The sequence below is a fragment of the Meriones unguiculatus genome, chromosome 5 (assembly GCF_030254825.1).
Source record: "Meriones unguiculatus strain TT.TT164.6M chromosome 5, Bangor_MerUng_6.1, whole genome shotgun sequence".
Lineage (NCBI taxonomy): Eukaryota > Metazoa > Chordata > Mammalia > Rodentia > Muridae > Meriones > Meriones unguiculatus.
Genome location: NC_083353.1, coordinates 51,319,126 through 51,334,228, shown reverse-complemented (window position 1 = coordinate 51,334,228; position 15,103 = coordinate 51,319,126). Strand labels below are relative to the sequence as shown.

Sequence of the window (15,103 nt, the reverse complement as noted above, 5' to 3'; positions counted from 1 at the left end):
ACAGATACAAGAAGATTGAAATAATCCCTTGTATCCTGTCTGATCACCATGGAATAAAGCTGGACATCAACAACAACAGAAATAGCAAAAAGCCTATATACACATGGAAACTGAACAACTTGCTACTCAATGCCAGCTGGGTCAGGGAAGAAACAAAGAAAGAAATTAAAGTCTTCTTAGAATTCAATGAAAATTAAGGCACAACATATCCACACTTATGCGACACAATGAAAGGAGTGCTGAGAGGAAATTCGTAGGACTAAGTGCCTTCAAGAAGAAATTCAAGACAACTCATTCAAAGAACTTAATGTCTCACCTACAAATCATAGAAAAGGAAGAAGTAGACACACCAAAAAGGAGTAGATGGCTGGAAATAATCAAACTCAGGGCTGAAATCAATCAATTAGAAACAAATAAAACAATTCAAAGAATCAATGGAACCAAGAGCTGGTTCTTTGTGAAAATCAAGAAGATCGACAAACCCTTAGCCAAGCTGACTAAAAGGCAGAGAGACACCATCCAAATCAATAAAATCAGAAATGAAAAGGAGAATATAACTATAGACACTGTGGAAATCCAAACAGTCATTAGGACTTATATACTTCAAAAGTGTATATGCCAAAAAATTTGAAAATCTAAATGTAATGGATAATTTTCTTGATCAATTCCAATTACCAAAGCTGAATCAAGACCAGGTAAATCAATTAATTAGTCCCATATATACCAAGGATATAGAAGCTGTCATTGAGAGTTTCTCATCCAAAAAAAAGCCCAGGACCAGATGGTTTCAGCACAGAATTCTACCAGACCTTCAAAGAAGTGTTAACTCCAGTTCTCTTCAAACTGTTCCACAAAATAGAAACAGAAAGAACACTACCCAACTCATTCTATGAAGCCACAGTCTCCTTGGTACCTAAACCTCACAAAGACCCCCCAAAAAAGAGAGAATTTCAGGCCAATCTCCATTATGAACATTGATGCAAAAATACTCAACAAAATACTTGCAAACTGAATACAAGAACACATCAAAGATATCATCCACTATGACCAAGTAGGCTTCATGCCAGCTATGCAGGGGTGGTCCAATATACGGAAATCCATCAATGTGATAGACCAAAATAACAAACTGAAAGAAAAAAAAAAAAAAACACATATAACCTCCTTAGATGCTTAAAAGTCATTTGACAAAATTCAACATCCATTCATATTTAAAGTATTGGAGAGAATCAGAGATACAAGGCACATATCTAAACATAGTAAAGGCAATATACAACAAGCCTAGAGCCAACATCAAGCTAAACAGAGAGAAACTTAAAGCAATCCCACTGAAATCAGGGACAAGGCAAGGCTGCCCACTCTCTCCATATCTCTTTAACATAGATTTGGAAGTCCTTGATAGAGCAATAAGACAGTTGAAGGAGATCAAGTGGATACAAATTGGAAAAGAAGAACTCAAAGTATCACTATTTGCAGATGATATGATAGTATACCTGAGTGACCCCCGAAATTCTACCAGGGAACTCCTATAGCTGATAAACACCTTCAGCAAAGTGGCCATATACAAAATTAACTCAAAAAAATCAGTAGCCCTCTTGTATACAAAAGACAAAAGGGCTGAGAAAGAAATTATGGAAACAACACCCTTCACATTAGCCACAAATGACATAAAGTACCTTGGTGTAACCCTAACCAAGCAAGTCAAAGATCTGTATGAAAAAAATTTCATGTCTCTGAAGAAAGAATTAGAAGAAGACATCAGAAAATGGAAAGATCTCCCATGCTCATGGCTTGGCAGGATTAACATAGTAAAAATGGCCATCTTACCAAAAGCCATCTACAGATTCAATGCAATTCCCATCAAATTACCAACACAATTCTTTACAGACCTTGAAAGAAAAATTCTCAACTTCATATGGAATAACAAGGAACGCAGAATTGCTAAAACAATCCTCTACAATAAAAGATCTTCTGGAGGTATCTCCATCCCTGATCTCAATCTGTACTATAGAGCAACAGTCAGAAAAACTGCATGGTACTGGCATAGAAACACAATGGTGGATCAAGGGAACAAAACTGAAGACTCAGAAATAATCCCAGGCACTTATGGACAACTGATCTTTGACAAAGATGACAAAAGCATACAATGGAAAAAAGATAGCATCTTCAACAAATGGTGCTGGTCTAAGTGGATGTTTTCATGTAGAAAAATGCAATAGATTTATACTTGTCACCCAGCATAAAATTAAAGTCCAAGTGGATCAAAGACCTCAACATGAAATGAGACACATTAAATCGGTTAGAAGAAAAATTGGGAAGACCCTAGAACTCATTAATAGAGGAGACAATTTCCTGAACAGAACACCAACAACACGGGCTCTAAGAGCAACAATCAATAAATTGGACCTCATGAAACTGAAAAGCTTCTGTAAAGCAAAGGACACTGTCATCAAAACAAAATGACTGCCTACAGATTGGGAAAGAATCTTCACCAACTCTTTACCTGAAAGATGGCTAATATCCAGTATATATAAAGAACTAAAAAAGCTGAAAAGCAACAAACCAAGTATTCCAATTAAAGAATGGGGAACAGAGCTAAACAGAATTCTCTGTAGAGGAATATTGAATGGCAGAGAAACTCTTATAGAAATGCTCAACCTCATTTCCCATCAGGAGAATGCAAATCAAAATGACCCTGAGATTTCAAATTACATCTATCAGAATGGCCATGATTAAAAACTCAAGTGAAAACACATTCTGGATGGGTTCAGAAGAAAGGCAAACCTCCTCCACTGTTGGTGGGAATGTGGACTTGTACACACACTCTGGAAATCCATCTGGTGCTTTATCAGACAAACAGAAATAGCGCTTCCTCATATCCAGCCATAGCACTCCTAGGCATATATCCAAAAGAGGAACAAGTACACAATAAGAACATATGCTCAATCATGTTTTTAGCACCTTTATTTGTAACAGCCAGAAGCTGGAAATAACCCAGATGTCCCTCAACTGAAGAATGGATACCAAAATTGTGGTACATCTACACAATGGAATATTACTCAGCAATGAAAAATACGGAAATTATGAAATTTGCAGTTAAATGGTGGGAACTGGAAAGGATCATCCTGAATTATCTCTCCCAGAAGCAGAAAGACACACAGGGTATATACTCATTTATATTGACATATAATATAGGATAAACCTACTAAAATCTGTACATATAAAGAAGCTAATCAGGAGGGAGGATTCTGACTAAAATGCTCAATCCCCATCCTAAAAGGCAAAGAGGATGGACATCAGAAGAGGAAGAAAACAGGAAACAAGTTAGGAGTCTGCCACAGAGGGCCTATGAAAGGCTCTGCCCTGCACACTATCAAAGCAGATGCTAAAACTTATGGCTAACTGTTGGGCAGAGAGCATGGAATCTTATGAAAGAAGTGGAAAATAGTAAGATCTGGAGAGGACAGGAGCTCCACAAGGAGAGCAACAAAACCAGATAATTTGAACAGAGGTGTCTTTCTAGATACTCATACTCCAACCAAGTACCATGCAAGGAGATAAACTAGAACAACTGCACAGATGTAGCCCATGGCAGTTCAGTGTCCAAGTGGGTTCCATAGTAATCATTAGAGGGACTGTCTCTGACATGAACTAATTGACCTGCTCTTTGATCACCTTCTCCTGAGGGGGCGTAGCCTTACCAGGCCAGAGAAGATGACAATGCAGCTACTCCTGATGAGATCTGATAAACTAAGTTCAGAAGGAAGGAGAGAGGGACCTCCCTATCAGTGGATTTGAGGAGGTGCATGCATGAAGAAGGGGGAGGGAATGTGGAATTAGGAGGGGAGGTGGGTGGGGTTCATGGGGGGGATACAAAGTGAATAAAGTGTGATTAATAAAATTTTTAAAAAAAGAGTGTGTACTAAGAGTGTGTCTGTATTTCAGCCAGATCGCACAGAACTAGGTCTTCACAAGTGATCTCCTGCCTGAGTAGCCATGTTGCTAGATTAAAATTCCCCTTCAGCTGGGTGACTTTTATGTGTGATTTATACTGAGTTTCACAGTTTAACTTCATAAGAAACACCACCTAGAAAGTCATAGTGAAGAGTTTAAGTTAGCCTGGGTATAGTTAGCCTGAGAATAACTCCATTTTAAAATAAAGAGCCATCTTGACTGGGAGCTGAGTTCAGGTACCAGGAAATATCACAAAATGTGCACCTGGCAGAAAACAAATTTAAATCCCCAGCACCATCTCTAGGAAATATCATAGGATAAATACTTCATAGAAATTAGAGAAAATCTCCCTGGCAATAATCAAGGGAAATTGGTTGATAATCTGGTGGGAAATTCTCCCCAATGTTTCAGATATAGATTAAAAGAACAGCCATTGTGATCATATGTCTTGGGCAATTGTGACTCAGAGAGACATATACCTTAGGTAATTGTGATTCAGAAAAGGTCACCTCACCCATCTAACTTTTACCTAATCCTGTAACATCAAGGCATATGCCCCCCGTTTGCTGTCATAGAAACATGTGCTTCCCTGTTTGCTGTCATGAAAACTTCCTGATCACAGACTTTCCCTAAAAAACCTTGCTCACTCAGGGCTCCAGGTCCCACTTCTCTACTTCTGAATCAGTGAGACTCGGTCTCGAGTTTGATTGCTCTCATAATAAATCTCTCTTGCTATTGTATCGAGTTGTCTCCTAAGGGCTCTGAGGATCTCCTGAACCTGGCATTACATTTGGGGTCTGGTCCAAGGTGCCTCAGGACCTCGAGGAATCCCAACCCAGATAACTTAACCCCATGGGTAAATGTCTTTTGTGTTGTCTGCCTGCTTTAAGTGTTTGTTTCTATTCATTGATTTGAAACGCCTCAATGTGTTGTAGAGGTTCCCAAAAGTGGACAAAAGAGACCTGTTGAGGTCCAGGGCCTCAGGGGACAAAAAGACATTTTTGGCCTTGTAAGTTTTTGCCTCCCTGGAAATCTTGGGATAGGGAAACCAGAGTGAGGATTGGTTTTCATAGCCTTTCTGGCACTTCTGTGGCAGAGAAGTACAGGAAATGCCAGGTTTTTGGTTTTACTTTGTTTCTGTGTAGGATTAATTTTATTTTTCTTGGTGTTGTGCCAGGAGTTACTTTTGTATTTTTGTGATTGCTTGCTTGTGGTCTTGCAGTTGCCTTTGAAGCCATAGCTTTTCTTGCTTTAGTGATTTTAGATATTAGCCCAGGTATAGGTTGTGAGTTGTTGCCTTTAGTTTGGTTTTTGTCAGGGATGGGTGGTTCTTTTTTGTGTATGTGTGATTTACTATTTGTTTGAATTGCTCTCCTTACTTCTTTTGCGTTATCCTGAATTCTCTTGATGAAAAGACTGGCTGATGATATGGGAGAGAATACTTCCAAACCCCTTGACTTGGTTCTGACACATTTTGGAGAAGTTAAGACTAGAATTCATGGTCTTTCAGTTGATGTGAGGAGAGGAAAAATGATGACTTTTTCCAGCTCAAAATGGCCCACCTTTAATGTGGGCTGGCCACCAGAAGGAACTTTCCATCTTCCCACCATCCTTGCAGTGGAAAATGGTGTTTTTCAGCATAAATGTGGGCACCCAGACCAATTTCCATATATTGTAGTCTGGAAAGACCTAATGATTCATCCACCTCCATGGATTAAGCCCTTTCTGACCCCCACTAACAATCCTCCTTCCACAGACTCTACAAAACCAGAAGCCACTTCCCTGTCACCCTCACACCCATTTTACGCTATTTTTCAGGAACAGACTCCCATGGAAATAATTTTCCAACCCCTCCTCCTCCCACTCCTCAGCGAGCTCCAGCCCTTTATCCAGGTTCGAACCACTATCTGGCCCAGCACCAAAAACCCAGAGCCCCTTTGGCAGCCTCTCCCTCCGGGAACCAGATGACTGGAGAACTCAGAATCCAAGTTCTCTGACAATTCTAGGGATTTGATTGATCTCATTGAAACTGTTCTTTTCACCCATCAGCCCACCTGGGATGATTTCAGCAGCTTTTTAAAGTTTTGTCTGCCATAGAGGAGTGCGGACATATTATATCAGAAATGCACAAAAATGTCCCAGACACTACAGGAGTCGAAACCACAGATGAAGGCCATAGGGAAAGATGATTACTTTCCCTATAAGAGGCTCTTAAAGTGTCCACAGCGGCTTCTCAGGTAAGAAAGTTGCAAGCCTCTATGGTCATAAAATAGTATTCAACAGGGAGCAAGATGTTCCTCCCTTGAAATTAAAGCTAAAGGGAGTAAAATTTAGTTTTATAGTTTTGTCTGTTTGTTTTAAATATATAAGTTTACTATGTTCTATATATATTTTGATGTCTGATTATTGATTATTAAATGTATTAAGATTTTACATAATTTCGGTCCTGTATTAAAAACCAGGTTTATAAAAATAATAATGTTTAAAACTACATTTATATAAAATATTAAAACTGCACCTCCATGTGTTTGATTACAAGAACTTTTCTTACTGGCAGCCAACATCAAAATAATATACTTGGTATTGATTTTAAAAGTACTGAATTGTTTGCATTGATAAAATCTGGTTTTGACTTTTAAAATTATGGTTGTATTTTGTGACTTCATTTCTAAAAGGGTACCTTATTTTGATATTGCAAAAACGAGTTTTAAAAAGTTATGTTTCAGGTTATGAAATATTTTAAAGTTTATCAGGTATTATAGACAATGATGGTGGGCATTCTAACAGAGAACTTGAAACAATTTCTCAGTCCTTTGGGGGAAGACAAAAGACTTTGGCATTTATTTTGTTAGTTTTACCAAGTGAAACCAAGCCATATGATTTGAACCAATTAAGAAAATTGTGGGGGCGGCCAAGATGGCGGTGCTGGGAGGACTCTCATTCTGAACAGCAGCACAGCAGGATCGGCACAGTGACCAGCAAGCAGAACTGGCAGCCATAAAACACACGTGATTGTGTTCCTCAGATGAGAGGATACCCCACAGTGGGGGGGTTCAATCAGCTTTAACTCACCCGGGTAAACCACAGAAGAGACCCTGGTCCTGCCAGGGGTTTGGTCGCCAGCACAGAGCAAAACTCCAGCATGATCTGGTCACTGTCCCAGACTGAACTGTGGGCCCACACATCACAGACTGGATTTTCCAGTTGAGAGATAACCCCACGGAGCAGGAAACAATTGGGACCGACCTTAAGTCACCCACACATTCCCTGGAAAAGACTCAGGTTCCACGGGCTCCCCTGGAGCCAGCCAGATCCCGAGCCAGGGACCCAGGCGCCTGCATAGAGCCCTGCCTGTGCAACCTGATTCGCTGCCTCAGATAGAACTGTGGGCCCCAGGGCACCAGAGACTCAATTTCACCTTTGGGTGCAAACCCACAGGGAGGGAAATGGCTGGACTGATCTCAGAGCACTCAGCTGATACCACCACCCTGAAAAGGTCTTGGGAAAATTACCCACTTTAGGTAGACGCCCAGGCTCCCAAAGGCCAGAAAAGCAGAGCCACGGGCGGGCATCTGTGCTGGTGGGTTCTACTCGCCGCCACCCCAGACAGAATGGCAGTCCCTAAAGCAAAGCCTGGGTGTCCATGGCAGGAGGAAATCCCCAGCCGGGGGGAACATCAGGTCTAACGCTCAGGACACCCAGCACCAAAAGACTTTCTGGATTCACGCAGGCTCTAGGCTCTAGCTTTCTACTGCAGGCAGGAGTGCTGTGCTCAGCCACCATTATTGAGTACCCCTAGGGCACTGGGGCACACAGATGCATCCTCAGACCTACAAAAGCCAGAGAGCCATTACAGCAGCCCTCAGATACTGTGCCAAGGATCAACCAGTTACCCCTAGCTAGACTGACAAAACTGTGGGAAACCGTGGTCCTTCAAAAGGGCTGCACCTACAGTGTCCAGACCAGAGCAGTGCCTGCAGCCGACATCCCAGACAGGGACACACAGCTTCTGGTCCAGACTGAGGCACCCAGCCTCCAGACCAAAGCGGCGCCCCCAGGCACCAACTCAACCCAGGTGCACATTCTCCAGGCCCAGAGCGGCGCACTCAGCCTCTGGCCCAGAGACTTGCTGGGCACCCCTCTTACTTTCCCGGACAGAACTGTGTGCCCCAGGATAACAGACTGAGTTTCCCTTTTGGGAGAAAACTCCACAGCTAGGGAATCAGCAGGTTCTTCAAGAGGACTGTACCTGGAAAACTGTAACAATAGCAGCAGCTCACTAAATTTATAACGGGAAACCCAGCAGTGGGGCAGCTGTCTTGAGCACTTATATGGGTAAGAGGAGAGCCCCCCTGCCCAACAAAGACCTCAGCTACTACTCAGGGCTATACACCTGAAGTGAGCAGTGGCAATTCTTGAGAAACACTGGCCATACAGTGACCATAACCAGAAAGCAGAGGAGGACTCCTTCAGGAAAATCATCTTCAGGCCAAGGGGATTCTCCCTACATCAGGACTCCAGGAAGCACAGAAACGAACAGCCAACACCTAGTACAGCCCAATGGGTAGAGGTCAGCGTAAAAGCTCAACCAACAAAAGACAGAGCAATACGGCATCTCCAGAACCCAGCCATCCAGGGGCGAGCAGCCCTGGACAACCCAGCATAATAGAAAATCAAGAAGATGACCTTACATCTATGCTGATGAAGAGGATAATAGAGGAAACAAATAAAATACGAAAAGAATTATAGGAAGATAAAAACAAACAGATCATGGCTATCCATAAAGAAAGGGAGGAAGTTAAAGACAAGCAGATTGTGGCCATCCATGAAGAAATATGGGAAGATGCAGCCAAACAGTTTGCAGCCTTCAGAGAAGAAATAATTAAATCACTGAAAGAAGTAAAAGAAACAGAGTTGAAGGAACTAAAAGAAAAACAGGAAAATACAATCAGACAGGTAAAGGAAGTAAACAAAACAAATCAAGACCTGAAGATAGAACTGGAAAAATTAAAGAAAACACAAATGGAGGAAATAATGGAGAGGAAGAATTTAGGGAAGAAAAAGGGAACTACAGAGGTAAGCATAAACAACAGACTATAAGAGATGGAAGAAAGAATCTCAGGTGTAGAAGATAAAATGGAAGAAATCGATGTATCTGTCAAAGAAAATGTTAAATCCAAAAAATTCTTGACACAGACCGTCCAAGAAATCAAAGATAATATGAAAAGACAAAACCTAAGAATAATAGGAATAGAGGAAAAAGAAGACTGCCTTCTCCAAGGACCAGAAAATATTTTCAACAAAATCATGGAAGAAAATTTCCCCAAGTTAAAGGAGAAGCCAATAAGAATACATGAGGCCTACAGAACATCCAACAAATTTGACCAGAAAAGAAAATCCTTCCGCAAGGGAAGGATTGGAAGAGAAAAAAATAAAGAGTTTAAGTTAGCCTGGATATACTTAGCCTGAGTATAACTCCATTTTTGAAATAAAGAGCCATCTTAACCTGAAGCTGAATTCAGGTACCTGGAAATATCACAAAATGTGCACCTGGCAGAAAACAAAGTTAACTCTCCTAGCAACAGCTTTCAGGAAATATCACAGAATAAATACTTCATAGAAAATAGAGACAATCTCCCTGGCAATAATCAATGAGAATTGGTTGAGAATCATGTGGGAAAATTCTCCCCATGTTTCACATATAGATTAAAAGAATAGCCATTGTGATCATAAGTCTTAGGCAATTGTGCCTAAGAGAAGCATATGCCTTAGGCAATTGTGAATCAGAGGTCACCTCAGCCCTCTAACTTTTACCTAATCCTGTAATGTCAAGGCATAGGTCCCCCATTTGCTATTCTAGAAACATGTGACCTCCTGTTTTTCTCATGGAAACCTCCTGATCACAGACTTTCCCTTTAAAAACCCTGCTCACTCAGGGTTCAAGGTCCCACTTCTCTACTGCTGCATCAGTGAGACTTGCTTCCTGAGTTTGAGTGTTCTCTTAATAAAGCTCTCTTGCTATTGCATTGTTTTGTCTCTGAGGTTCCCATGAACTTGGCATTACAATAGCACTGGAGCTGAGAGGAGGCTGAGAGCTTTTTAAAATTAAATTCTGTTGCTTTTGGGGAAGGTTATAATATAGCCCAGGCTGGCCTTACTTCACTGTAGCCAAGGCTGGCAGGCCTGAAGATTGCTCAAAGGCTGAACACAGGCTGGGATGCAACCTGGATCTCAAAGGTGTGAGGGGCCACCTGGGAATGAGAAACAACTATTATTATGTGAATTGAAGCCATGCTCAGAGAGCTCTTGAAGGGCGGGGTGAACTGTTCTGAGAAGCAACCAGCTGTAAACTATCTACAACCATCTGTAAACTATAGAGCAGAGTGATCTGATTTTCAGGTATGAAAACCCTGTGCTATGCATGTTCAGGGTCGTCTCCTGTCTTTGGAGGGGCGACCCTATCTCGATAGCAATAAAACCTCTTGCTTTGGCATCGAGCTGTGGTCTGTGAGAGTTTCTGGGAAGGCTGCCATCCTGAACTCCTGAGCAGTGACAGTCCAGGTCTTACAGATGAACTCCTCTGCTTGCTCTGAGGACCTGAGATTAAGACGAGGACTATGGGGATTGGGAAAGGAGGAGGGGGGGACCCACATGGGGGGATACAAATTAAATAAAGTATAATGAAGAAAGAATTTTTAAAAAGATGAGGACTATGAGAAAACCCTCATTATTCAAGAAAATCTATCATGTTTTAAAACTTGAAAAATCATATTTTTACTTTTTTTCATTTTTAAAATTCTATTTTAATTTAGTAGTTTTATTTATTTTTATTTTGTGTGCATGAATGCATTCCTGGTGCCTGCAGGACCAGAAACCATGAGATCCTCTTGAACTGGAGTTACTAACAGTTGTGAGCCTTCATCTAGAGGCTGGGAATTGAACTTTGGTCCTCTGCAAGGACAGCCAGTGTTCTTAACTCCTGAACCATCTCTCCATCCCCATTGTTCACTTTATTATTTCAGGGAAAACATACTTCACTGCTTGGGTAAGGTAACTGAACACATTGTTATTTTGGTAAAGCACACACAACACAAGAATTTCCCATCTTCAGCATACTGCTTGGCGTTGATTACATTTTTACAGTCTGCCTCCACCCAGCTAGTCGCCCATGGCCTTCCCTCCTGAGCTGAGGATGAGAGTCTGCTTTTGTTTCCACTCCTAGAAAGCTTCCAAGCACTTCCTGCTCCCAGTAGTCCACACAGAATTCGTTCTGACTAGACTCTCATTACAGTCAGTACAGTGGCTTCATGCCAATCTGTGTGGGACCATGTGCAGAATCTCCTTCTCTTTTAAAGCTGGAGTTACACTCCAGTGCAGAGAAGCTGAACTCTGTTTATCCATCATCAGGACTGCGTTTTATACATAGATTCTATGTCTGTCTTTGTCTCTGTCTCTCTGTGTCTCTGTCTCTCACTCTGAGTGTGTGTGTGTGTGTGTGTGTGTGTGTATGCTAAGTGATTTGAACATTTCTGGATACTTGATAATTATAATAATAACTATTTATAAACCTCGTTTGGCAAAACAGAGATAGCTGAGGGATTTGAATAAATGTAGACTATCATAAGCTGTTACGTATTATAAATTGCTGTGGATAATCCAGACCCTAACAAGACAGTCACTTTATGTCTCCCCAAAAGACACACTGGGAAGTACAAAAGACTTATGTATCTGGCATGTGGTTTGTCTTTTATGTGTAGCATCCTCACATCTCATAAGAAATAGGTTTAACAACAGCAAAAAGACAACTCTGTAATTTCATTTAACCTGAAGCTCATGTAAACTACATTACAATTCATAGCTCTAATGCCAGAATACTGGCTTATCTTAAGGAATCTTACCTATACCTGAGTAATATGATGTTTACCATCCTTCCATACAATGGATCTAAAAATGTTACTTATGTGCTTTTCAGTACTGAGAAACAAAACAGGGCTGACTGTGGCATAGCCATGGACTGTGAGAATATGGACACAAAACAAAATCAGATCATCATCTATACTTCTTAGGTAGGAGATGACGCTGTCCAAGGTGTACACCACCATAAAGAAACTCATGAGGCACAGGATGGTCCGTGTGGCTCTTTGTTCTGCAGATGGTCTGAGGGAAAGGCTGGCACTGTGGAGAAGCTGGGACTGGTTCTTATGTCTGCATAGGAAAATCACCATGTACCCACTGGAGAGGGTCATAAGACCTACAAAGATGACATCCCTGGAGGTCAACAATATAAAAAAATGTGTGATGGACAGAGTAGCTCATGGGCACAATACAGCAAGATTGACTGAGGTATGTAAAACCAGATGAGGTCAGATTAGGCGTTTCAGTTATGTGTGTTATAAGGGGACTGCTAATGGATGAATAAAAGATACTCAGGAAAAGAAGGCAACCTAGCATGTGGTGTGGAGATTTACATTTGAATTTTGTTAGACGGGAACTTCTGGGACTGAGGGTGATGGCCTGGAGGATGCTGAGCAGGCTAGTGGCACAAAGAGAGAGGCTCCTAAAAGACCTGTACAAGAACATAACAAATTTGCATGTGGAGTCACTCCATCTCTTCCCTGGCATAAAAATGTCTGAAGCTACTAAACTCACGACTAGCAGCATCAGTATGTGGATTAGGGCCAAGAGACTGATGGGCAGATCAGTGAGTCTGGGCCTCTGCCCACGAATAAACATGAGGATGTGGAAGAGAAGAAGGAAGCTGTTGCCTGAGAGCCCAATCCCAGCTCCAGCATGAATGGTGTTTCTTACCTTGGTGTTACCTGACAGTTTGTTGATTTTGTTTATTTTAAGGCTGAAAGAAGCATGTAGCAATTGTGAGGGGAGAACAGCAAGAAGATTCCTTATCACCAGTCTAGCCTTGATCATCAGCTGCAGACAATGGCAGCTCCACTCTCCTTAGACAGATGTTTATTTCACAGCTCTGCCTTATACCCCTTAAGACTGCCTTAATCTCAAAGTGCCCAGAAGGGATGCCCACTCTCTCCATTGTTCTGACACTGATATGCCCCATCCAGATAGAAGCTTTCTCCCACATTACAATTGTCATGTGTCAAGAAAATATTTCTTTTCCTACTGTTTCCTATTTGAGGTTTCCTGAGGCAAAAGCAATGTCTTACTTGTCTTTCATCTGCATCATGTTGATTGCCAGACACAGAGCAGCTCTGCAGGTTTTGGTGAAGTTCAATGAGGATTGCAAGAAAGTAGAAATAAGATCCTCAGATGAAGCTGTGCCCTTGTCTTAAACAGGCCCAGAGTCATTTTATTCCAGTCTCTTTCTTCTGCTCATTTACGTCAGACTTTGTGCTCTTCATGTGGATCTGCAGGGAGCCTTAGGAGTGGAAACTCTGAATCCAGACTTCTTTACATCATACTCACTCCTGCCATATCCTGTGTGTGACCCTGAGCAGTCTGGGGCTGAGCTACAGCGTTAGAACATATGACATCTGTGTGCCTGTGTCAGGGAGATTTGTAAGGAGATGAAGTCTACATACCAAGCATGGTGTTCCCTGCACAGGGCGAACTCTTTGGAAGTGTAGGCTTCTGGCTTTATTCTCATGAAGGTTCCTTATGTTTGCGACCTGGGATAGTTAATACAGTTTTAAAAACAACTGTTTGGTTTCTCCCAGCCCCAAACAGAGAAGAGTATGTATGAACACAATAGACTACCCAAGCAATCCTTTCCAAAGCATCCTGGTAGCATTTTAGGCCTTCTTTGTGAATCTCACATTGTAACTGCATCTGAAATATGTTTTGATGTCACAGCAGAACAAAATCCTACATGAGAAGTGATCAGTTATCAGAAGCTGCCAGGAATGTTATCTAAGTTTTGTCTCTTTCCACATTTGAAAGCAAACAATTATTAAGAATTATAATTACAATAGATTGAGGGCCATTCCCATTGTGAGGTTTTAATGAAAGAAGAATTATCCAACTCATCCTAAATGATGGGCTGCATAGGTGTGTAGGATTTCATACCTCCTTGAGGAAGCAGTGATGCTTCTCTGACTCAGGTGACCAAAGCCTCAGATATACATCAGAAGATTTGATGAAGGGTCTTCTTGAAAGTTCTTTCTCATGCAATGCAAGTATTTAGTTTAATTCAAGTATCATAATCCTAAATTATGCAATAATATAAAAATGAAGTCAAATAGTAAAGAAATAATTATCATTTGAATATCAAGGGTGTAAGATGGTTTCATTTTATATGTAATGTGAGATATGAGGGGAAAGCAAAAGTGCCTGAGTTACAAAACCCGATGCACCAGCTAAGTAAATGCTCAGAGCAGGAGAAATGAGGGAGCCTCAGTGTTCAGAAGTGCTGCCCTGCAGTCATGATGAGTTACATTCTAGAAGGGAATACATGAGATGAAAAGTAACTTTAAAAAATGAGAGCTAAGGTGGATGGCCAGTTAAAGACTGTAAACATAGGTGCTGGGTGTGGAGAGAACCTGCTGCTTTGACAGAGGCCCCAGGTACAGTTCTCACCTCTCCCATGGCAGCTCAAAACCATCTGCAACTCTAGGTCCAGGGGTTCCAAAAATTCCTGAGGTCCTCAGGCAGCAGGCATGCATGCAATACAAATATATAGACACAGCAAAATCAAACAAAACAAACACCCAAATAGTGTAACACACATAACAAAATAACCTAAAAAGTTTAAATTGAGATTTTCTAAAATAGAATGGCAAAGAGTCATTAGGAAAGGTGAAACTTCTACAAGATTAATATGCTGAGTTCTATGTACCAGCAGAGTTGTAAATACATTTTACTGAGTGATTCCCATTGCATTACCATGCTCTTTATATAATAGATCCGTTTGATTACCCAATGTCAATTTCATCAGATGTCAGAAACAAAACGGAATAGGCAAGAAGAGAAGGAGAAAAAGGAGAAGCCAACTTTCAGGAGTTTTAGGAAACATTCTAAGAGGAAAACTATTCTTGTTGCCCATGCAGAACACAGTCCCCTGTGCTCTCAGGCTTTTTACTTTTGTTCCTCTCAAGCTCTTGGGGTTTGGATCCTGGCTCTTTAGGCAACATCAGGGGAAACTGCCATCTATCCACTGTGTATAAAATGTCTAGCATTCCAGCGC

General features: G+C 41.3%; 1 pseudogene; it reads right to left on the bottom strand.

The window, feature by feature from the left end:
• Positions 1 to 11,845: 11,845 nt before the first annotated feature.
• On the bottom strand, positions 11,846 to 12,876 carry LOC132654153 (vomeronasal type-1 receptor 54-like; annotated as a pseudogene).
• Between the last annotated feature and the right edge of the window lie 2,227 nt (positions 12,877 to 15,103).